Genomic DNA, 25,947 nt, shown 5'->3' on the forward strand with positions numbered 1-25,947 from the left:
ACATTAAGAAAATAGAAAAAAAAGAGGATTAATGAACTAAAACAATTAGGAAACCAACAAAAATAACAAATCTAAAGGTAGGCACAAAAGATGATCTATTAAAAATTCTAGAAATATGTAAACTGGAAACCAGGACTAGAAATGATCAAGAAAACTAAGTCTTTGAAAAGACTTAATCACATTAATAAATTAATATTTAGCCAACTTGATTAAAAAGAAGTCATCAAATCATGAGAACACACTAAAAAGAGAAATACCTTCAAAAATTTCAAATCTCTAAACTAACAGAAGGCCATATAAAAGACTTTAATAAGTAGAAACAGCTATAAAGGAATTAGCAAAAGAAAACCTCCATGAAAATTATTTTAAAGGGTATTCAAGCCAGAGGTAGTGTAATCCCTGTTATGACATGCAGGTATAAGCACACACCTGAACTCCCTGCCAGCAGGAAAAGGGAGGCGGATCAGTCCAGCTTGACACAGTCAGTGTAGGCACTGAAGAGAGAGGTGTTGATCTGAACTGTCACTTTGCAGCAATTGACCCAGGTTGTTAATCTTTTATGTGTGTGTGTGTGTGTGTGTGTGTGTGTGTTGTTTGTTAATTTAACTCCATCCTTTATTTATTTTAGTTTTTTATTTCTTTTGGTGAAGTTATTATCTATATTCAATTATTGTACAATAAGCACCTCTGATTTGGTGGGCTTTTTCTCATGTTATTATTTTTCTTGGGTCTTATTTCTCTGACTCCTTAGTATATTAGTCTTCATTCCCGGAACCTTTTTATCGCTTATTTCTTTAATCTTTTTCTCTAAGATGATTTTTCTTGATTGTGCTCTTGCTTTATTTGACATATTTGCTGCTGTTTGAGAGCCGACTTCCCTTTGAACTTTGCGTCTTCTATTGTCTCCTACCTCTGAACAGTCTGGAGTTGTTGAGTTAGTCCAAGCATCTATAATAAGAGCAAAAAGACAATTTGTAGCCAGATTTTGAACTGACTTTAGTCATCCTAAGGAAAGATAAAATGGGATATTTTTGAAGCTTTTTGCAAACTTTAAAGAGCTATGTGAACAATAGTTATTAGTTTTAGTATTAAATCTGGACTCTATTTAGTAAGCAGTAAGGCATTGTGTCCTTAAAGCAGGACAGTGCTTTAAGAGGGTCCAGGTTTGAAGTAAAGACAACCTGAACCAGGGAAATCTGATGTAGAATCATAATACAATTGTGGGATTCTTGTGAGGGTTGAGGCACCATTTGATGTGGTGTGCAGAGTCAACCTCAGAGCCAGGAAGATCTGGGTGGAACTCCTGCCTGGGACACAGCCTGTCTCTCTAACCCCTCCACGCTCTAGGCAACTCTAACGCTATTTTTTGCCAAAAATGTGTCAACCTGCAGTTGGCAGATGACACCAAAGCGATAAAAAGTACTTACATCGGGGACTGTTTGCATTTGAAGCTTTAAGACAGTCCAAATTTGTGTGTGTCGTTTTCAAATACAACACAGAATGCAGGACAAAATGTTAATTTTTCCCAATCAGTATGGTCAGTAAACTCTGATGTGGTGCATATCTATCGTGTCTTTTTTTTTTTATCCATACTCTCATTATTTATAGGTATGTTAATATAACCTGAAAAAACTGCATCTCCCCTCTTTGAATGGAAAGTAGCAGTGCTAGAACCTGGACACTCAATGTACTGTGGAAAATGTGTAGAACTGATATCCACATGGATCCTAACATTAGGAAGAGACTGAACGCTCTAGGGAATACCTTGACCACCTTGACGGGAGAGGAGGACATCAGCTGGGTGAATATTGCCGATCTGTTGGATGAAGATGAAATGGACACAGTGTCCCCCACTGTGCATGCTGTAAGTCTCTGCGCTGGGTCTGGGATCTCTCAGATGCTGGCTTTACCTTATGCCAAGGATCGTGCTGACTCCATGTCATTGGATGTAACACACTCAATACCATGGAGGCCCTGATCTCCAAGGGCATTTGAACCATCTTTCTACTTAGTCATTTTACTTAGGATTTCTGCTTCCTAAGGACTTTGGGCCTCCTTGTACTTTAACAAGCAGGTGAAAACCTAGAGTTAAAAATTAAGTTTATATCTGTAATATCAAATTATTAGCATTCATTAGCTAAATAAAAAAAATCATTCTTTGTTTTCATTCTGATTTTCACAGAATGAATTTTAGAACAATTACTGTTGTACCATGAAATTGCTTCTGCTTTTTGGAAAGAAAAGAAACTAATTTTGCCATTCATCATTTATAATTCAGATGGAAGTTCATTATGTGGAGATGGCAACAAGCTTACATTTGGGCAGTGACTTGTAAATCACCTGCTGGGACTGATACCCCAAAATCTTCTCTTCCTGCAGAATATCTGTTTGGCGCAGAGAGGGGTGCTGCCTCTCAGTCCAGCAAGATACATAGGAAAGCATGCATGGCTCACTCATGGGAACATGTAGGTGGTAATTCAAGAGAGTCTGAGTGAACATGATCAGACATAGATCACAAATGAATCTCTGATCAGCTTCCTCAACAGATTCCCCTGATTTTGGCATGCTCTTTTTGATTTGAGTGTTAATTTTCTGTTCATCTAGATACACTTTTTCATAACGTGTGTTTGATTTCTCAGGAAGTTATAGATTATCAAAGGTAAGGAGCCTCTTGTACCCAACCAATTGATGAGCTCAAGTACGTGTGTCTGGTTGGCATTGTTTTAATTGATTATTCCTGATTCTGGTAGGAGTAGAATCAGTCTCTCTGACATGGAAAGAACTTTAAACACACAATTGCTAATTCCCTTTCTTTTCCAAATGAAGAAACCAGTGAAGGTGCCAAGAGGTTAAGAGACTTTTACCCAGAATAACATTACTAGTAAATTAAGATCCAGAGACGAGAATACAGGTTTTTGATTCTTCCACCAAACTACTTAATTGAAGATATTACCGCTCTCTCTTTTCTCCCCAATATATTTTTTTACTTCATTAAATGTTTCTCAATTATATGTAAAAAAATTTTAACATGAATTATTTTTTAATTTTGAGTTCTAAATTCCCTCCACCTCTCCCCTCTTCTTCAGGAGGTAAGCAATTTGATATAGATTATACATGTGAAGTCATGCAAAACATATTTCCATATTAGCCATGTTGCAAAAGAAAGCGTATGCAAAAACAAAGAAAGAAAAACAAAGAAAATGAAAAAATATGCTTTGGTTTGCATTCAGACTTCATCAGTGCTTTTTCTGGAGGTGAATAGCATTTTTCATTGTAAGCCCATCAGAATTGTCTTGTATCCTTGGATTGCTGAGAATAGCTAAGTCCTTCACAGTTGGCCATTGCATAATATTGCTGTTACTGGGTATAGCATTCTCCTGGTCCTGCTTACTTCAGTTTGCATCAGTTGATATAAATCTTTCCAGGCTTTTCTGAAACCATCCTGCTCATCATTTCTTATAGCACAACAGTATTCCCTTACATCTGTGCCATAGTTTGTTTAGTCATTCCCCTCAAATGACTGGCATTCTCTTGATTTTCAATTCTTTCTCACAATATTGATTAGCAATTCAGTTCACAGAGCTTTGTGTTTGTATATAAACATATACCTTGTATGAACTTACAGATGCTTATGTACATGCATATATATGAGTTCAGAGCTCTTATTATTCCCGTTTTCTAGATGAAGAAACGGAAATATATGGAGGCTAACTGACTTAGATTTGAACTCAGGACTCCTTTACTCCATGTCTAGCACTTTATCTAGATACATACCTCTTGCTACTATTATCATTTAAATTTGTTGAATGTGACTTTTGCATTTCCCATTATCATAAAGTTTTCTTGTCAGATAAAATTCTCAAGACAACAGTTGCCCAAGAATGGGGTACAAAAAAATGAGCATAATTTCGAATACTTCTAATGCCTATTTAATGGGGTCCTATCTTGGGATTCCCAGTCTTTCATGAACAGAGAGATATTATCAGACTCAGGGAAAATGTACACTTTGCTATATTAACTGCCTGGCAACTTAAATGACTATTCAGAAAACTCCATTTCACTTTAATCTGCTAAATACTTATCAAAAGATGGAAGTGAAAAGCATCCCCTCATTTTTGTAAGTGCTTTGCTGATATTAAAAATATTTATTGCACTGGGGTTTTTTCCCCAGAAAACTGGGTGCAAGTGAAGGAACCATAAACCAAGAAATTCAGCAATACCAGCAGTTAGAATCTGTTGATATTTGTAGAGATGTCCGCAAAAAGTTGCGAAGATCCAGCAGGCGGGTGAGTAAATGTTTAAAACTTTTAAATATGTTGAAGAAACCAGTGATTTTATAAATAGGTGCATTGCAAACTGTGTAATTTCTTGTTCTGGAAAGATAGGGTTTTTTTGCCTCACAGAGAGGTAGATGTGTTTCTGTGGTACCTTAGTCCTATTATCTCCTCCAGGTAATATTCCCCCCATTGTCTTTCTCATCTATAACCTTCCACAGGTCCACCATAGGATCCACCCAACATGGTGGCATCCTTTCTCTAGCCTCTTTTTTGGCTTAGTGTGGATACCAGAGAGATGTACAGCCTTGTCTTTCGGTCGTCTTTCCTTCCTGTTGTGTTAGTTGCCCATCTGCTCCTCTAAAGATACATTTCCTCAGTGAGGTCCTCAGGCTGCATCTTCCCAAGCCTTCATTGGCTGCCTCCATCTCTCCATTGCCCTTTGGGTGATCCACAGTTTTGATTCATCAGGGATGTAGGTGTTCCAAGGTTCATTTCTAGGAAAATGTTTGTATTAAAGACATGGTTTTATGCCAAGATGGGGCTCAGAATCATCCCAAGCTCTGGGCAATCTCAGATGCAATTGAACCTATGCTCTACTTCTTAAGAACAACCTAAGACTCAGATACCAGAGTCTCAAATAGAGGTACTCATTTAATTCACAGCCCTTTCAGCTACAGAGTACAGTCTGAATTATTCATGTAGCTTTTCCTGTGTACATTCATTAAGCTCCTACTCTGTGTCAGGCTCCATCATGGGCCCTGGTGATACAAAGATAAAAAATGAAACCATCTGTCTCTGAAGGAGCTTATATTTAGTCAGGCAGACTATGTGTAGGTAATACAAATACATGCTGAATAAATGCAAAATAAACACAAGGTGATTATGGGCATCAGGAAAATCTTTGCGTAGAAAGTTGTGTTAGAGCTACCTGTCAGAGAAAGGGAAGGACTCTAAGGAAGAGGGGGAGAGGAGTGCCTTTGAGATGTGTGGAGAGATTCAGGACAAAGGCATGAAAACAGGAAGGGGAGTGATGTGCAGACTCCCTGGAAAGGTCATTTGGTGCCACAATGTGAAAGGCATTCAAAGCCAAGCAGGAGTTTCTGTTTTGTCCTAGAGGCAGTAGGGTGCTGTAGGAAGTATGGAGGAGGATGGAAAATGGAGGAGGAGGAGGAGGATAGAGGATGGAGGAGGAGAATGGAGGAAGAGGAGGATGAAGGAGAGGGGCATGGCCATATCTGAGCTCAAGGAATTGATTGTGGCCACTGTGTTGAGGAGGGTTAGACCTCCTTCACCAGAACAGCCTTCTGCAGACACACTTAGCTACTCACTGTGTCCCAGAACAGACCTCAGCCTCATGCTGGTGGCCGCATCGCTAGAGTGAGATGTGACAGTCATCTGCTTTCATGGGCCAGGGCCTTCACCCAAGGCTTGGTGTTGCTGAGCTGTCTTTCTGTTGCCCTCAGCTCCCAGCAGCTGTTATGTGTCTCTGTCTTCATGCCCCCTGTTAGTGCAGATGATCTAATATTCCATTTCAGGAAAAAGACTGAAGCCATCCAACAGGGTCTCCCTCACCTCCCTCCTCTATTTACAATCCTCCCCATTTCCTAAGAACGAGCATCTGGGGGCCCTTCATTCCATTTTCCTTCCATGCCCTCCATGACCTGCACCTTCAGTCTCTTCTTTTCCATCACTCCTCTCTGTTTGCCTAGAACCTTTAAAACACCCTCCCCTTCCTTTAACTCTCCTGTCCCATCTGGCTGATATCTCATCTCTTACTTGCCCTCCCTGTTTAGATTATTGCAAACCTCTTCACATCCTCCACACCCTCTTTCTCCTACACCCCTCATGATCTGGCTTTTCTTCCCCCTTTTCTACTGAAACTTCTTTTTCAAAGGCCATCCAGATCCAGACTTTTGTTCAGTCTTTCTCCTTCTTGACCTCTCTCTGGGGAACGTGATGGGGCCAACCTTTCCATCTTCTTGGGTCTCCTAGGTACTGCCCACTGCCCTGGCTCACTACTCTGGTGGCACTCCTTGCTGTAACTGTCACCAGCACGGCTGGGTCGCTCCATCACTTGCCCAGGCACCCAGCTATAGGCAGTGTTTCTCCTGCTCTTCCTCCTGACTTTTCTGTTTCTGTCATACGCATCGTTCTTCGTCCATCCATCACCCTATGTTATCTTTGACTGTCTTCTCCATTCATACCCAGTAGTTACAAGGCCCTGCCTGTCCTGCCTCCCCAGTCTTCCTCAGCTCCCTTCCTTTCATTCTGTCTCTACTTCAGCCTCTCACCTGGATTAAGTGGAGTCCAATTCAATTTCTGGCTTCATTTCTTTCCCCTCCAGTTTCTCCTTCATACCACTGTGAGGCATCTAGGAAAATGGGTAATCTCATTGGCTATAAATCCATCAGGAAAAACTGGAGGTGCACCCCAGGGTTCGCTGTGTGTAAGGAGATCCTCCTTTCGGATCTCCTTTAGTGGGCAGTCCCTCCCAACTCTGAGATATGGTTTTGACTGTGGTTCCTTGTGTCTAGATGTCTCACTGCCTAAGAAGCTAACGTGGGCTAGGAAGTGGCAAGTGGGCACACTAGTTAGTCACGGGACTAGGAACAGTGGGAAAAGATGAGGGTGGGTATCCCTGTAGTGAGCCATACTCAGACCTAGGCTGCTCCTCCCCTTCAATGGTTTCTCCCAGTAGGACAGTAAACTAGGTTATATAGATTATTTACGCACACACGCACACATACACACAGGCACAAACAACTCAAGTCCCTTACCATCTCAGTTCCTGACACATTGAAAACTCCCTCATAAATGATGAGTGAATGAGGCAGGACTGATGAGGAAGCAGAAGTCTTTCTGGCTGCCCTTCTCAGAAGGTCATCAGAGGCTTATACCCTTTACCAAGCAAGTGAATCAGGCAGAGGGCTGGGGTCTTATCTGTCCTGGCACAGTAAAGCTTGATAAACTAAGCAGTTCATCCTAACACTTGGTTTAATGGAAAATACTGGATTTAAAAATCAGAGGATTTGGGTTCAAAACTAGGTCTCCTTCTTTTTACAAATTACCTCTGTGCCTCAGTTTCCTAGTTCAGCTCAGTTCAACAGACATTTTTACTAAGCGTGTGCTGTACAGGAGGCACTGTGCTAGAGATTGGGGTAACCACGACAAAAGCAGACTAGTCCCTTCTCTTTATCAGTTTATTTCTACTGGGGGAATGGAAAGGGAGTCATGTGCATCTGCACAGATAAGTTAAGTATATATATTATATAATATATAATACATTAATATATAACATTAATATATTAATTAATAAATATATTAGCATAATAATATATAATATAAGGATATATATTCTATTTATAATAGATACCTTAATAGAGGTATAATATATAGTACATATTTAACTATAAATATAAGTAATTTGAGAAGTTAACAATAAGACAGCTGGGAGATCCATAGAGCCACATTTGAACAAAGCTAACGTGAGGAGGGGGCACACTCACTGCCCCTTCCGCCGCCCAGATGAGAGCCTGGCCTGAGGCACAGGGAGGCCAAAGGTGAGTTGCTCAGTTGGGAGTGCAGCCAGTGAAACGAAGGCCTGTACTCTTTTGTCTCCAAGCAGAGCAAGGTGTAGACCAGTAATGGGCAGCTGTGTGCTGAGCACCCCAAGGGGACCCATACTCCTCCCCTGTGTGGCCACTCCAGGCACATAATGCAGGACCACAGCAGCTTTTGTCACCGTCACTTAACTGGGCTCCATGGAGACTCTCAGACTTGCACGGAGTCCTTGAATATTGACAGGGACTGGAGCAGTGTCATGGTAAGGTGAGCTTACAGACAATGTCTTACCAGGGTGGAATAGTGTCCAAGAGAACTGTTTACTTCCTTCATTACCACTCATGTGGTAGAGTCAGGCATTAACATGAGGGGACCACTCTTTATTTTTAAAATACTTTTAAAAATCATATGGAAAAACTTTTATGATTTTTTTTTGTAGCTCTGATTTTAGCCATGAGATTTGTATTAGGTTTTGCTTTGAAAGAATCGCAATGTCTTTTTGGCCCAAAATGTCTTTAACTTTTTTATTTTTAGATTTACTCTCAAGAACATCTACTCTTTTCAATAAGTCCAACAAAGCAGACAGCCAGCAAGGAGCCCCCTGGGAGACCCTAGTTGTGTTTGCCATCAACCTCAAACAACTGAATGATCAGATGAACATGAGTAACATCATGGGAATACCATGACGTTAAGCCATTCCTTTTTAAGAGCAGCCGTTAGGAGGTGCCAGAACGCACTGGACTTGAAACCAGGAGGTTCATCTTCCCTAGTTCAAATCTGGCCTCAGACACTTCCTAGCTGTGTGATCCTGGGCATGTCACATAACCTTGTTTACCTCAGTTTTTTCATCTGTCAAATGAGCTGGAGAAGGAAATGGCAAACCACTCTGGTATCTCTGCCAAGGAAACTCATAGGTTGCTGTGATCTGGTCCAATTCTCTAGTTCTTCTGTTCTGTGAATATTATAAAGAGAGTAGGAGAGCCTCTAGCTGGATAGCAGAAAAGCTTTCTTTTATTGCTATAGTATATATATATATATCCTGTCACTTCCTTTTAAGCCTCCCTTTTCCTAATTTGAGACATTGAAGTCCATCCATCTCAATTCGATCCCGTTTCTTTTTTTTTCTCCAGATGGACCACCAGTGGTTTGAAAAGTCAGGGTCATCTGTCTGTAGGAAGTAATAGAGATCGAGAGATCAGCATGTTGTCCTAGGCAGATCCATGTTGGCTTCAAAGGGTGGTGTGGTTGGTGGTATCCTAGACCTCAACACTTTGGAGATGGTTGGTATGTTCAGTAACTGAGTTGATATTTATGCTATTCTTAGGTCCTTGAAGCCTATTCATTTAAGATTTCCTTTCAGCTCAGTGACCTCCTCCCTCCTCATCTCTCCCTCCTCCAGTCTATCTTTCTTCCCTTTGGAATGTAGCTCAGGTGGTCCCTGCCTCAGAAAACCCTTCCTGACTTCTCCCTGCCCCCCCACACCCCCAGCTGCTACTGTCCTTCCCTCTAATGACCTTGTATTTATTTTCTTTGTAATAATACATCCATCCATATGTACTTACCTCCCTTGTTAGAATATAGGCTCCTGAGAGTAGGTATCATAGCCATGTTACAAGCACTTCATAAACTGGCTGACTAAATAGAAACTAAAGATGAAATTAATCTGTTAAGAGGTAAAAGTGACTATTAGTTTGACTTTAAAAATTAAAAATGTTTTATTCTGATTATTTCTTTTCAATTTCTTTGAAAAGTGACTAAACGTGTCTCTTTCAGCTCATATTTCTGAACATCCAAATCAACAACCATGCCACAAAATACAAATTACTCTGGGTTCAGCTGAAGCTCATGAGGATTACATGGGGTCGAGCATCCTCCTGGACATTTTCAGTAATGCAGACCTCAAGCTGCAGGACGAGAGGAAAATGAATCTGTATAACACACTGGATTCAAACATGTCAGATAAAAGGTATTGTAATACAAGCCTTTCTTTGAATACCTTACATCTTTAATCCTATATATTTTCTAAAACTCATTTCAAAAAGCCTAAGGCTTAGTTTTTTGCTAGGTATTTTACATGGCATAGTTAATTTGAAATAGGGGAAAAAAGAATGGGAAAATTGTGATGTGACCTAACTATTACCATATTTACTAAAATATTCTCTTTTATGATTTAGTGAAATTTTTGTCCTTGGAGATTTAAAATGGGATATTTTCCAAGTAATGATTTCCAGATCAACCACTCCAGACTTGAGAAAAATAGGAATGAAACTCCAGGAGTTCTTCACCCAACAGTTTGACACAAGCAAGCAGCCTCTCTCTACCTGGGGACCAGTTCCTTACCTTCCCCCAAAGGCAACAGTCAGTCATCTAGAGAAGAATTCACAAGAACTGCGTAAAATCGCGAGGATGCATCGTCATATACCGTGTTTGCTATTAGACCTGTTAGTCACAACCTGGAAAGAAGTCTACTTTAGGCTGTATTCATTAAATATTTCTTCAGTCATAAATTTTGAAAAAGCTCTTTCCTAAAGAAAATGTCATTTTTATTTATTAAGGAAGTACAAAGTTAGACAATATGCCTGTGTAGATAAGATTTTGCATTCTACCTGAGTAAGAAATTTGAAAAGGAATCAGCTAACTGGTTTATTGTTCCAAAATGAGACCCATGATCAGATACTTTCATAATGACTTCCACTAGCTCAGGATCAGTTGCACCTCAGTCTTAACATTTTTAAAACAGCTTTGTCACTTCTGTCATGTTTTCTACAACATGTTTTAATACTTGAGAAGCAGCTGGTGGCTCAGTGATAGAGAGCTGGCCTGGGGTCAGGAAGATCTGAGTTCAAATTTGGTCTCAGACACTTACTGGCTGTAGGACCCTGGGCAAGTCATGTATCCTCTGTTTGCCTCAGTTTCCTCATCTGAAAAATAAGGATGACAATGGCACTTAGCCCCAAGGTTGCTGGGAAGATCAAATGGGATAATAGTTACAAAGGCTCTGGCAGTCCTTAAAGTCCTATGTGAGTGCTAGCCTTTGTTGTTATTATTTTCATGGTTATCATTACTCTTTGATCCTTCAGTGGATTGGTGGCATCATCCTTTTTCCTGTTCTCTCTACTGGTCCTGGTCACACAGCCGTCTCATGTCATTTTGCCCCTATTCTTCCACATATGCTCCATCCAGAGGGGCTCAGTGCACCAGTGCAGCCCATCTGTGACCCCTTGGGCCTGCCATTTGTTAGCCCACCCACTTGTGTGCTTGTCCTTGCTGATGATGTGGTTGTAGGTCTCCTTAGACCCATGATTGTCCTTTGGGGCACCCTTTGGAGTCATGATGCTTCATGATTCCCAGCCATATCTCACACTGGGACAATATTGACCTCAAAAGAATGAATTTTTGCAATGGTGAACAGCTGGGAGCTATTGAAAATACCATGCCATGAAATGAAAATACCCAGTGGCAACCCAGCCCCCTGCAGTGCTATCAGAACTGGGTGCCCATCTCATAGGAGATTCAAAGATGGCATCCACATCAACCCTTCTCAGAGCCCTCTTCCCCTTTTGCTTGCATGCATTTCCTTGACTTCATGTCCTGGCATCTTTTTCCCTAAATACCCCCTGGCAGTGGAGGGTGGCATTCAAGCTCATTTTATCATTCATTGTCTCATGTACCCCATCCCGTTCAGGGTCAGTCAAATACCAAACAGCAAGGTTGCTACTGTTGCTGCTCAGAGGAGAGGATGCTTTGGAATTAATGGCCTGCCATTCTCTTGCAGTGTTGAATGCTGCTCATCACCACCACTGGCCTGGAGTTTTGAAGGTTATATCAGGATGCCACATATCCTTGTTTCAGATTCCATTACCAGAAAATGGAATGCAATTTGGAGACTCTATGAGCCTACATGGAAATCACATGACACTCTCTTGTTTCCACAGGCCTAATTCCCACTCAAAATCTTGGGCTCCTTTTCATTTAGAAGAGCCAAACATTGCATTTTGTACAGAAGCGCAGAAGATCTGGGAAGATGGTAAGCATTAATATCAATTCTTGTATATCTTTTGAAGTTACAAAAAGAGAGTAATTGTTGTTTGTCTTGGGCTATTCTTTTTCAATACTTCAAACACAGTACTTCAAACCACATCTCACTGAAATGACACCTTTATTATCTTGTCCCTGATCACGGGCAGACCAAATGCTGGAGGTCAGTTTAAAGAGCACTTTTTCCGAGCTTAGTCGCTCTCTTCCCTGACTGGAAGACCAACCATATGAAGAAATTCCAGAAGCTGAAGTTTCTATTGCCATGGTCAGCCCTGCAGGGCACTCACCTTTGTGTTTCTTTTCTGAATCAGCTTTTCCTAAGGTTTATCATAACCAAATACTTTGTCCCATTGTGATTCCCAATTGTAGCATGGGGCCTCCAGCACAGTGCACTGGGAAGGTGGAAAATCATATAGGTTCTGTTGAAGGAGGAAAGATAGGGAGATAGATGGATAGAATGGTGGGAGAGCCTGACCGGTGGAAAGATTTGGAGATAGAGGTGCAAGGGTTCAGAGTTCTAGTTCTGAGACATCCATGTTTCTTTTGGATGCCCAAGAAAGAAGTGAGATCGAGGTGATGAAAGCTGGGAAGGATGATGATGTGGGGAGCCAGGATGTTCCAGGGAACATCTCGATTAATGGTAAAGTCTCAAGTGTGAGGGCGGAGGTGGTAGGAGAGAAAAACTGCCCACCAGGTCCTGAATCCTTAAGAAAAGGAAGACAGCTGTCTAGGCAGGATTATGGAGAATGCATATCCCAGTGGCTGCCCATCACCTAAAAGATCAAATAGTAAATCCTCTTCTTCTTTGCCCCTTTGCTCCTTCATACTCTCCCACCATCCTCCCTACTGCCTGCTATTACTCAGTGGTCCAGTGACTCAGGCCTTCTTGCTATTCCACGCACAAGATCCTTCATCTCTCAGCTCCAGGCATTTTCTCTGCCCATACCCCATGGCTGGAAGGCTCTCCCTCCTTTGCTCTCTCTCCTTTGCTCTCCCGCTGGCTTCGTCCTAGCCCCAGCTAAAATCCCACCTATTCAGGAGCTTCTCCCCACCCTCACAGGGCTCCTGGCTCCCTGTTATCTCCTCCTTTTGACTGTGAGTTCCCGGAGGTTAGGGACTGTTTCTGCCTTTTTGTGTATCCTCAGCATAGGGCATGGCACACAGTAGGGTCTTTAATAAATGTTTGTTGCCTTGACAATTTGCTCAAGGCCAGGGTTGGGATACAGTGGTAGTGGGGAGCAAAGTCCCTCCAGCTCCAAGGCATCAGGGGCTCGGTATGTAGCAGCTACCAGAACTGGTCACAGCCACAGGGCTTCCATGTGGACAGGAAGAGGCAGGCTTGGGGGATGACGGGCCCTAGGATGGGAGAGTGTGAAGAGCAGGCCAGGGCTCAGAGGACCAGGGAAAAGGGTTTCCACCTCCATAAATGATGACCTTGAATCCCAGAGACAAGGGGGAGCAAAAGCGGGCAGTTTACAGGCCATTGAACAGGAAGTGGCAGGTGAGCAGTTCATTCAGTTCAGCAGACCAAAGGTTAATGGTTTGGAAAGAGGTCTTGTGTGAAGGAGCTCCCTCATCCCATGGCTAGATGCAGCCCCATCATGCTCCGGCCCCTCAGCATTGCTGTCTTTGGAGCAGGAATGGTGGCCACAAGCACATGTGGGGCTGTGACTCTGGCCTTCTGTGGCTTCACAGAAAGACCAGGAGAAAGCAGGTCTGAGGCCGTGATGGTAGTAGCAGGGCCTCCCTCTAGCTTGGGAGCTCCCACCTTCTCAGGCCTTGGCAGAATCAGAGATCAGACGGATCCTCTTTATCTATGCAAGAGGGAACAGGCAGCCAGGAGCACCTTTGGGAAATAGAGACCGCCAGTCTCCATGAGGGGCCAAGATTCAAACCTTGCTCTCTCCCCTCCCCATATTTAGACTTAAAAGGGAGCAGGTATACCAGGAATTCAGCTCCTGCTGACTCCTTAGTGTCATTGGTTAGTACCCGCAAGGATGGAGTGCTTCACCAATAGTCATTGCCCTGAGCCAGTGGCAGGGGGAGGAGACTTCAAGTCCTCCAATCTTAGTCTCTGAGAAGGCCTACCCACCTCTGGCTATTGCACTAATATCTGAAAGTGTTTACCTAGTTTGAAAAAACAGAAAAGTTAAATAAAAATAGATACAGATTTATATAGTAGTAAAAATGGCATCTTTAACACATTTTTCTTTTTGCCTTTGGGTCAGGTTCAAGTGATCATTCGACATACATTGTCGAGATGTTGGATTTCCATCTAGGTCACAACATCATGGTCACCAAACCCTGTGGTGCTTTAGAGAGTCTTATGGCAGCAATAACCAAGATCACAAGACGGTGCCATGAAAATCCCTGCCACAGAGTGGCCAGCATGAAAGAGTGGTTCAATTATGTCACAGCCACCAGGAATGAAAGTCAGTCAGTGGGGACAGTTTCTCACTGGGAGCCAGCTTATTATGTCTCAGAGCTCAAACACTGGTAACAGGAAATGTCACTAATTTTTTTAATTTTAAAAACTCATTTTGCTTTGATATGCTTGACAAACCCAGTTACATAGTATTTGAAGATTCATGAAAAAAAAACTCCCTAACAGTCTCACAAGGTGGGTAGTGCAAACATTGTTTCCTTCTTGCCCAGGGGGAAGCTGAGGCTTAGGTTATAGGGTTTTCTCATGGTCAGTGGGAGGAGTACGGAGGTAGGCATTCCTACTGGCAAGCAGCCGGGACAACCTGGTCCATCCATTATGATATAAGAACCCCAAAATATGCAGGACAGTCCCCAAGGTTTGGGTTGTTCAAAATTGCACTGAATTGTAAGGAGGCTTTGCAGTCCCCAAGACTTTGGAGACACTTCCCTACACTGCAGCTACCATTTAATAATTTAATAAGCTCTAAGATCCAGCTCTAAAACTGTGAAGCTCTCTCTTTGAAAGTTAGAGAAATTTATTTGAAAAAATGGATGGAATAACCTAGGGTCATTTTATCATTTCCACGTTGGTACTAACATAGGCCTAATTTCACAATGTTGGCAATCTAATCTGTTTTTAGAGTTTTTCTAAAAGTCATTCATATAATTTTTCTAATTTGAGCAAGCTCATCTGTCTTCATTAAGTTACATTCCAGAAGGCTCATTGAAGTTTGGTTCTTCAAGTGAACACTGATAAAATATCATTTTTCTTTTTACTCATATAGAGTTAAATCTGCTTCAGAATGTTGGTGCTAATAACACAGAGAGCAGTACAACTGTAAAGAGTTCAAGTTTGTTGAGTGGATTCAGGGAAGGTTCTAGTTACAACCGTGAGACAGACATCATCTTTGCCCTGCCATGAATGCAGCTGGACTTCAAATTCATTCATGTCCAGGAACGACAGGAGCCTGCCTTGTAGGGTGGGTGACTGTCTACTGGTATGGAATAATTCATCTGAAATAAGTAGGGTACTGCTCTTAGGAGAACACAGCCAGCCTTGGGCCTAGCTAGTCCAGAGGGAAGGAACATCATCCTCATTCAGTCATATTTATTAACTCTCCTTTTAATAAGATGTATTTTTCTGTTGAAAACATGCATTTATCTGGTCAGATACTGAGCATTCATTTAACAAATATTGTCAAGGGTTGAGAGCCACAATGTTTTAAATGAATTTCAGAATTTATAATGCATATTAAACAATTTTTATCCCTTAAAATCCTGTTTTCTACCAGAATTAAACCACTGTCAAGCAAATATAACATGTCTTATGGAAGCTACCTGCTACCTTCCTGGTGTACCCTGTGTTGAGCACAGAGTTGCAGTGATTTTTACAATTAAAAGTTGGATTTTAGGAAAACTCAAACTAATTTTGTTTTCATATTCAGTTAGATATAAAAATAGAGGTTGTTTATATTTGCATGTGTATACTCATACATATAGATATATTAGGTATATACATGTGTATATATACACACACAGAGATGTATATAAATGTATATCACTACTAACGTTGAGGATATTAAATACTGGCACTAATTCCCATAAGCTAAATGTAAAATTAATTACTTCTATGTGTATGTATGTACACATACATGTGTCTTACCCTGGGAACGATAAGGAGCCCTATTAAATTAAAACTGTTTCACTAAAAATTTTTTTCTGATTTCCAGACACCAACATCAAGCCAAAAGTGGAATGTAGTGTGGTAACAGAATTCACTGACCACATTTGTGTGACTATGGATGCTGAGCTAATTATGCTTCTTCATGACTTAGTGTCAGCTTATCTTAAAGAAAAAGGAAAAGATAGGCAGAGTATTCTCTTTTGAAAATTCAGTGAAAATGTTTTTATGATATATATGTCATTTTCCAAAGAATTATGATAAGACTAAACATGAGAGTCTGCCCTTTTCAGGTCACATCTGGAATAGTAGGTTCAGCTGAGTTTGAGCTGCAGGAAGAACTGAGATTGTAAGAACTTGAGGTCACACTGGATGGGGAGACCAGCTGGAGGAACTGGTACTGTCTGTCCTGGAGAAAAGCAGACATAAAGGGGGCATGATGACTGACTGTAGGATTTGGTGCACAGCCTTGTGTAGAGGCTCAGACTTATTCTGCTTGGCCCTCTGAGGCAGAACCAGGAACTACAGGGAGAAGTTTCATCATTCAGCTCAATGTAAAGACAAATTTCTCCCTGATTAGAGATATCCAAAAGTAGAAGTGGCATTTCTGGCGGTAGTGAGGTCTCCTTTTCAGATAACCTCAAAGGCTCTCTGGATTTCCACTTGTTGGGAATTAGATAAAACAGAGCAGCTCAACTAGGAGACTACTGGTGCTCTCTTCCTGATCTGAGCTTCTGTTATTGATGCGTTCTAAGCCACACTGAGACTAGAACTTATGAACTCTGCTGAGCTGAGAATGAGCATCTGGAAAAGAGAGAAGAACATGGGATTGAGGAGGAAGTAGAAGAAAAACATTGGCTGATAATCAGAGGGGGTCAGGGAAGGAAAGAGTCTGAAAGGTTCAGACGTGGAACCTTGTTTACACATTACAGCAAAAAAGCAAAATGTTGTAAGACAACACAGCAAAAATTAGAGCTGAGACCTAAGGACAATGTGAGAGGCCTAACCAAAACATTCCCAAGAGTCCACATGGTAACAGTGACTCTGGTCCACTGGAAGGGCGCTCTACAGTGAAATGGACACAACAATCATGAATAGAATTAATTCAGAGGTAAAGAGTATTTGTATGAGAATCCACCTCCTGCAGCAATTTAGAACTATGGTCAAAGGGCCAGAAAAGTAGGCATGCCCTTTGATCTATCAGTGTGACTACTAGGGCTGATCCCAAAGAGATGAGAGAAGGGAGAAAAGAAGGCAGGGAGGGAGAACTATATGTACAAAAATGTGGTCTTTTTGTGGCGGAAAAGAATTGGAAAGTGAGGTGATGCCCATCAGTTGGGAATGGCTGAACAAGTTGTGGTATGTGATTATGAAGGAATACTTTGTTGGGAACACCAGAAGACTTACATGAACTGTTGCAAAGAGAATATTGTACACAGTAACAGCAGTATTGTACAGTGATGAGCTGTGAATGACTTATTTATTCCCAGCAATACAAAGATCCAAGACAGCTCTAAAGAACCTCTGATGAAAAATGCCATCCACTTCCAGAGAAAGAACTGATACATGCTGAATGAAAATCAAATCATATTTTTTCACTTTATTTCTATTGGATTTTTTCTGTTTTCTTTCACAACATAACTAATATGGAAATATATTTTGCGTGACTGCATATATATAACCTTTATCTAATGATATCTAATGACTTTCTCAATGATGGGGGGGATTGCGGGAGAAAATTGGAAACTCAAAATGAAAAATGAAGGTTAAAAATTGTTTTTACATGTAATTGGGAAAAAATAAAATATTAAAATCTTTCTAAAAATTTTTAAAGAAAAAAGAAGTATCTACCTCCTCATATTTCTAGAGCCACTGGGTAACAGCATTTCTTTTACTGTTTTTCCAAATCTAACAAAAATGTAGCCAGAAATTCATCAGTAGAAAGATTTTTTTTTTTTAAATTTCAGATGAAAGGATTGTGACTTGAAGATCAGCCTGACATAAATATTTCAAGTTTTATTTACTGTGAATCAGAAAGACATTGCTTTCTATAGATGTATTTTCCAGGACATGAGAAAAGACCAGCACTGAAGGACAGATTCTCTATTTGTCTTTGTCATCCTTTCACAAATATTTTCCTGACAAATATGACTTGGGGAAGAAGTCTGCCAGAAGGCAGCTGAGCTTGGGACACATTTGAAGACCGTGTGTAACGGTGTGTTACACCGTGTGTAACGGTGTGGACTTGTTATTTCATCACAGCACAAGCTCCTTGGGCTAGAAAGGAGGACTTGCAGACACCTCTGAGACTGAGCTAGCCTTGGGAGGAAGTGACTGAATCCCAGGACAGGATTCTGACACATACACAACGTATAGAAATCCTTCTCAAACATATGTGAGCCATACTTAAATTTCACCTTTTCAGTCGTTTTCTTTTTTAGTTTTATTTTATAATTTTCTCACCCAGTCTTGAAAAACTTTCACATTCTTATTTGGCTTTTAAAGAGTGACAGCAGACTTTACTAAACCTATTTGTAGATAATGGTTTTTTAGATTTAATATTTCTTTGTTATTGTCTCTACCAGTTCACAGTAACCAGTGCTTAAAATCGATTTTGCTCTAGGTGTTTTTAGAATGGAGTTTTATTTTTCATAAAATGACAATATAGTTTAAGAACTAAATGAATAGAATGCTCCAGAAAATGGCGGTTATAAATTAATACTTCCACTGAGTATATACAGTGAATCTACCTCAAGGCATTCTGTCAGGCTGTTAACCTATTATCTTAATCAGCATCCTACAAAATGACTTTTGGGTCATGTGCTTATGAAACTGTCATATGTAAATGTCATTCTCTTTGAGAGGATCATTTTGAAAGTTTGGCTTTAAATAACGGTAAAACAAATTCTTTTGACATTCTTTACACTAAGTTCTAAGTACATGATTTTTTAATAGAACTATTTCATTTGTAAAGATGTTATCCAGAAAGAAATTATGGTACTTTCTTCCTAAATTGGTGTTGAAGGAGAAAGACCTTGAGGGTCTCTTCCTTCCTCTGTAGTGTAATGTACTTTACTTCAGCCCTCCCTCACTCATATCAAAGTCAACTGCAAGTCATACACCATCTTGATGTCATGGTCCTCTGAGAACGAAAGACAAAACACAACAACAGCAACTTCACTTGTAACTTTAAAAAAGATGGTAGAGTGAGTCTTTAGCCAGTTCTTAAAAGAAGTCCAGACTGGAATGTAGATAAGATAAAGAATAAATAAATATTTAGGGCATTACTAGGTGATTGTTACCTTGTCAGTCAAAATAACCCGAATTTGTAGGTGTTGGTCTTTTGTTTTCTCATCTTTTGATCCCCTTTGACTTGAAAAAATGTACATAATTTCCTCATTCCATCTCCTGTTTACTTCAAATGAATTTCTGAGATTCACAAATTAACTTCTTTTTTACTCCAGCTATTTTTCTGCCTCGACTGTTATCCACTCGACCAGGACAGAGAAGTCCAGTCATCATTCATGACGACAATTCCTCTGAGAAGGACGGAGAAGAAAGCATCACATACACAGCTGTAGACTGGATAGGTTTTAGGTACAACACCTGGCATCTGGAACCTACATTACGGTGTGTAGTCCTTTGTAGTCCAATGACCATGGAGTGCTGGGGTCAGCATTGTTCAGAGTGGCTTACTGCAGAATTAGTATTTTTGAAAGTGTAGCTTGTTCAGTGGCACTTATTTACTTGAAGCCACTGCTTGTTGAGGGTGGTTTTTAACGTGTAGCCTCTTTGGTGTCAAAGCAGCATGGTCCAGTACAAATTGCTCTGGGGAACCTGGGTTCAAATTCTGGCTCTGCTCCTTCCCACATGTGTGACCTTGGACAAGTCTGCACCACTCCAGGCCTGAATGTGGTCATCTTGTAAAATTAGGGAATTGGATCCTGTGATTCTCAGCCCAGGACTGGATTGTAAACACCAGAGTCCAAGTTAAGTGTGCTTTATTCTCCGTGTTCCCACCACCCCTAGCTAAAAGAAAACATCCAACTTTTTATAAAGGGCTATATTATATTCAAATGTTATCGCACCAAAAATAGTGTAGCAAAATAGCAGAATGTCTTATAAAAACAATGACTTCTCTGGGGACAAGGGCTAGTAGCTGCTTTGATAGTAGGAGGTTTTCATTCAAGAGAACATACCACAATCAAATCAGCAAAATACTCTTACTCTGGGCGAGGTGAAATTGGAGTCCTTTCTATAGAATTGTTTGAAAGTTTTAAAATATGTAAGTCATTTGGATGATGCTGAAAACTATTTAGGAAAATCTGTTTTGTAAATGCAAGTAGACGTAAAGAAAAATGCTGTGAATTTTTTTTAGATTACACATAAAATAAAGGTAAAATAATATAATTTTCCATTTGTCATTGGAATCTAAGGTATTGAACTTAGAATGTTAGGAGGAGCCATAAAAAGTCATTTCTTCCCCCAGCTTTTAACATACTTCGTCTCACAGGATCCTCACTGCAGTAATAACCTTGTGCATTTAGAGATAAAAGGTCCTTAGAGATTGTCCAGTTCTCTTTCTTCTGTTTTTACAGATAAGGAAACTGAGGCACTAAAAATTGAATCAGAATTTGAAACCAGCACTTCTGTCCCCAAACCCATTGTCCTTTCCACCATGAGTGCTGTTTCTAAAATCTTTCAAAGGATTCTTTAAAACTAAACAATTTTTTTTATTGCTCTTTGAGACATTCTAGTGCCCCAGGCCTAAAAAAGCTTTTAGCAAAATCTGTCAGTGAATTAACAAAAAGGGAAAATGTGCTTCTTATTTGAACTTTCTTAAGAACCTGTAGATGCATTTCATCTCATTTGGCTTCAAATACATGCAGCTTTTATGTACTCTTAGCCAAGAAGATTGAAGACTGTGACCCAGTTAGCTAGTCCCGTTACGTGGTTACTAATTTGTGCATGCCAGTTTGTATGAATAGAAAGGTGACTTTGAACCTGTATTCAAGATTTTAATTCTGTGGGAGGCTTAACTCCAAAATTTTTTTTTCTTTTTAAGGTTAATTTCCTGGACTGGAAGAAAAATTGACCCAGTAGGTGTTGATTATATTCTTCAAAAATTGGGCTTTCATCATGCTAGAACCACTATTCCTAAATGGCTTCAGAGAGGAGTCATGGACCCATGGATAAGGTTCTCTCAGTCCTCATCAAAAAGCTTGGTACCTCACTGCAAGATGAAAAAGAAAAGAAAGGAAAAGACAAGAAAGAACACCAAAGCATAACTGTCTGTGAACAAGCTAGAATTTTGTATCCATTAAATTTACTACACTGAAGGGTTTTATTGTATAGTAAAATTATTTTCTGTATAATTAAAGATGATTAAAGGGGTTTTGAGTGCTATGTTCAGTTTGTGAGTTTATCTGTTTATTATGGTAACACCACCATTCTGTATGGAATTAGTGCATTTGATATAAACACTGATATTTAATAAACTGAGGTGGGGGTCCAGAGATAATTGATTAATCAACTAGAGAAATGTTGCAATTTTATTAATGTGGAAACTTCAAAAAATATTCCTTAATTACTTTAAAATCCAAGATGAGAATGAAGAATGAAGATGAGCAAGTAGAAACCCGACCTAAGCTACACATCTCTAACTCAGGTTACCTATAGATTTGAGTCACATGCATGGGGATGAAGGTTACATCCATGGTATCTGATAAGCTCACCAATAGAGAAGAGGGTCAAGGACTGAGTCCTGGGGTTACATGTTTGCATAGGAGACAAGATATGTATGATAAGCCTACAAAAGAGACCGAGCAACTGCAAAAACAATTAGACTCCTTGAAATTTATGTGTTTCAACATGCCTATTTAGTACCTATGTGCTTAGTACATACAAAGCACCTACTGAGAATGGGAATTCTATAAGATCCCTGAGAGTGATTGAGAAAGCTTAATAAGAGAACTAAAGAAAGACATATGAAGGTAAATGAGAATTCAAAGAAGAATTTTAAAAGACAAATGAGAAACGATGATATAATACATTTCGGAGGGTCTATAGGTAGGCAGGCAACTGATTCAAAGTTAAAGTGACTGGTACAAAACATCCTTCTATCAAAACCCTCTATACACACAAGGACCTTGGAAAGAGTGGATTCACACTTGGAACCCAAAGCACACATATAGGAAACATGTTGGTCCAGGGCACCTTTCATCTCCTGGCCCAAGGAGTCTTTCTTTCCCCTCAGAGTCCCCATTAAATTTATTTCTGGGTATGGTGTCACCAAAGGATGTCACTCCCTTGCTCAACTGAGCTAGTTTCTTTCACCAAGGTGACAGAAGCTCTCAGTCATAATCATGCTATTGGATGGATCAGGGATTTGCCCTGCACATGCCTAGATTACCTAACATGGAGGCACACTGCATCCTTCATTTTCCTACCAGGCAAATGGGCATAACCTCCTATGGTTGGCTGCATACCTGAAATGTGCTGTATCTTCAAAACTGGCAGGCTGTGAAAGTATCTCTTTCCTGCTGCATCCAGAAAGTCAAGAATATTGCTCACTGTTCTGTATATACATAAACCTATGTCCATATCTGTGTGTATGTAGAAGGTGTCAAGAACCTCGAGAAAAATAACAGGGAAAAACTGGGATGGAAGGATGCCCAGAAGTATCAAATGTCGAACTTAAGTACAAACACTAATTATCTAATCAATTTGGCACTGGGTAAAGACCCAATCAGTATAACAAACTAGGTGTACAACATACAAAGCAAAACAAACACAATAGCATAGTGTTTGATAAACCCAAAGATCCCTTACTACTGAGCCAAAGGCTCACTATTCAACAAATGCTTCTGGAAAAAACAAAGAGTCAATAGAAACTGAGTTTAGACCAATACTTCTATACCATATACCAATGTAAGTTCCAAATGGATAATGTTTTTATTGAAAAAGCATTCAGACTGACTTCAATCCAGGAAAAAAACCCAACCAAGTAGATAAAGGATGTTTATTGTCCAGACAATGATGTGCCTTCAGACAACCCATGGAGCCGGACCATTGATGCATATCGCTTGAATAGATTCTAAGCATGAACAATGAGCTTGCTCCAGAAAAGAAGAGGAGGGTAGGGGTTAGATTACTTTTGGGGAATTTTCTAGTGCTTTTAACAGTCCCACGTTTCTCCTGGAAGCAAAGGCTCAGGTTTTTTTACAGTACTCTTCCAGTGATCCTCTATGATTGTTAAGTCACATAATACCATAGTCTCTGAAAGACATTTTTCTTGATCTGGATTTCATCACCTCCAGAAGCTCATCATTCTGCAAGATGAAATCTACTCTGAAACTCACTGCTCTTCAGCACCCCCTGCTTCTGGGTGGAGAGGGTGTGGAGTAGACATCTGGGAGTTAATTTTTGATCCTTCACAGAAAAGGACTCCCAAGGAATTCACCATATCTTTTACCATGACTGCTTTCTTGAACTTCATCCTATCAAACTCCTCATTCTGCAAGATGAAATTAACTTTGAAACTTTTACCTCCTTAGATCATTTTCCACTACAGAACATCATGTTGCTGTCTTGTCTCCCCATTAGATTATCAACTCCTTGAAGGGAGAGACTCTTATGCTTTGGCTCTGTGCAATGCCTGATATGTACTAGTAGTAGCAGTAGCAGTAGTAGTAGTAATAGTGGTAGCAGTAGTAGTAGCAGTAGTAGTAGTAGTTTCATTTGTGTCTGACTGTTTGTGACCCACATTTGGGGTTTCCTTGGCAGAGACCCTGGAGTGGTTGGCCATTTCCTTCTCCAGCTCATTTTACAGATGAGGAAACTGAGGTAAACAGAAAGTGACTTTCCCAGGGTCAAATAGCTAGCAAGTGTCTGAGGCCAGATTTGAACTCAGGAAAAGGAGTCTTGCTGACTCCAGACCTGGTGGTCTGTCCACTATATCACTTATCTGCCCAAAATGTTTATTTACTCAGACTTTAAAGTTGTGGGTCACCCAAAGAACAATGGTCGGTGTTGTAACCTATGGAGAGCCCACTTGCTTCCTTGGGTAATACCAAGAACACTAGAAGAAAGTCCTCAACGTGCTAGGTGGACCCTGGGCTCCAGATTTACAGAAGGAAATGGATGGAAGCGCACAGGCTGAGAAGGCAAAGATGGATCCTAATTTGCATTGTGGGATGAGGTCACAGATTCACTGAAATATGGAAGTACTCCCATTTTTGGTTAAGCTGGAGGTGGGTGTGGCTGTTTCCATAAGAGCCAGGGCTGGACTAATTCATTTATTCTCTATTCATCCCATGACTGGAGATTCAGCATGAAAGAGTGAATTGTTGACCTACATATGAGGGGGTATGAATGAGAAGCGGTTTCCCAAGACAGACATGGGGCCTTGGAGATGAGATTTCTGGGTTTTGCAATCTGACCTTATTGCAGGTCACAGGGGTAGATCAGCAGAAACCCTGTGAGGCTAGGTACCAGCCTTAGGGACCACAAGGTCGCCTCTGACGCCTGCTGGCTGCCGGCTCTAGGCAGATCTCTTGCCCTCTCAGTGCCCCAGGAGACCTTCTCAGACCATAAGCTGCAGAAAAGGTGCCCACCTGCCAGTCGGGAGAGTTTTCTCATTTGCAAGTTCCCTGTTGTAATGAAGTGAGAGCCTTATGCCTGTGATGAGGATACCTGAAATCCTGGCACCTTCCCTGTGTTGGACGCCATTCCCAACAGAAAGGTCCATCCTGGGGGCCTTGATGGCTCCTTCCCAGATGACCTGGGACACTCCCAGCAGGAGGTACCTTAGGAACTCCCCAAGACCCAAACCTGAAAGTTTCATTTCTAACAGATGCCCCTTGCACGTGGCGCTCCCTCTCCTCACATCCGCCTCCTGGCTCTCTTCAAGTCTCCGTTTCTGCAGGAAGTCTTCCCTGCGCCCCTTAACCCCAATGCCTTCCCTGGTTTGCCCCTGCCCTGGGGAGACTCTTGCACACTTAGGCGCAGAGGGCACCGTGACCCGCGACTCGCTCCCGAGCCACTGGGGCCCAGACCTCATCCCTCTGAGCGCTGATGCCTGGGGGAGGGGCAGGAGCTGCGGGGGCGTGGTGGTGGTGAGGACCCGCCCAGGGCTGGGGGGCGGGGCGGTGAGGACCCGCCCAGGGCTGGGGGGGCGGGGCGGTGAGGACCCGCCCAGGGCTGGGGGAGGGGGGGCGGTGAGGACCCGCCCAGGGCTGGGGGAGGGGCGCGGTGAGGACCCGCCCAGGGCTGGGGGGGGGGGGGGGAATGGTGAGGACCCGCCCAGGGCTGGGGGAGGGGCCGGCGAGGACCCGCCCAGGGCTGGGGGGGGGGGGGGATGGTGAGGACCCGCCCAGGGCTGGGGGAGGGGCCGGCGAGGACCCGCCCAGGGCTGGGGGGGGGGGGGGCGGTGAGGACCCGCCCAGGGCTGCGGGGGAGTGGTGGTGGTGAGGACCCGCCCAGGGCTGGGGGAGTGGTGGTGGTGAGGACCCGCCCAGGGCTGGGGGGCGGGGCGGTGAGGACCCGCCCAGGGCTGGGGGAGGGGCGCGGTGAGGACCCGCCCAGGGCTGGGGGGCGGGGGGGATGGTGAGGACCCGCCCAGGGCTGGGGGGCGGGGCGCGGTGAGGACCCGCCCAGGGCTGGGGGAGGGGCGCGGTGAGGACCCGCCCAGGGCTTGGGGTGGGGGGATGATGAGGACCCGCCCAGGGCTGGGGGAGGGGCGCGGTGAGGACCCGCCCAGGGCTGGGGGGGGGGGGGTGGTGAGGACCCGCCCAGGGCTTGGGGTGGGGGGATGATGAGGACCCGCCCAGGGCTGGGGGAGGGGCGCGGTGAGGACCTGCCTCGCGCCCGCATCCTTAGGAATCCGGTTTGCGCGTGGCTTTACCCTCCTCGCCCGCCCCACTCCCCACGCCAGCCCCCCGCGGGCCGGCCCGGCTTCTGACTTTC

General features: G+C 42.2%; 1 long non-coding RNA gene across 3 annotated transcripts; it reads right to left on the reverse strand.

Annotated features, from left to right (window-relative positions):
* Positions 1-712: 712 nt before the first annotated feature.
* Positions 713-25,097, reverse strand: LOC140502849 (uncharacterized). Of its 3 annotated transcripts, none has more exons than XR_011966595.1 (4): positions 9,401-25,097; positions 6,569-9,006; positions 1,765-5,778; positions 713-948 (listed from the first exon to the last, which is right to left on the reverse strand). It is a non-coding gene; the product is annotated as an uncharacterized lncRNA (long non-coding RNA). The 3 variants fall into 3 exon arrangements; XR_011966594.1 differs by having other exon boundaries at positions 1,765-4,771; positions 5,623-9,006; XR_011966593.1 differs by having other exon boundaries at positions 1,765-9,006.
* Positions 25,098-25,947: the final 850 nt, after the last annotated feature.

This window comes from Notamacropus eugenii, chromosome 4 (assembly GCF_028372415.1).
Source record: "Notamacropus eugenii isolate mMacEug1 chromosome 4, mMacEug1.pri_v2, whole genome shotgun sequence".
Classification (NCBI taxonomy): Eukaryota; Metazoa; Chordata; class Mammalia; order Diprotodontia; family Macropodidae; genus Notamacropus; species Notamacropus eugenii.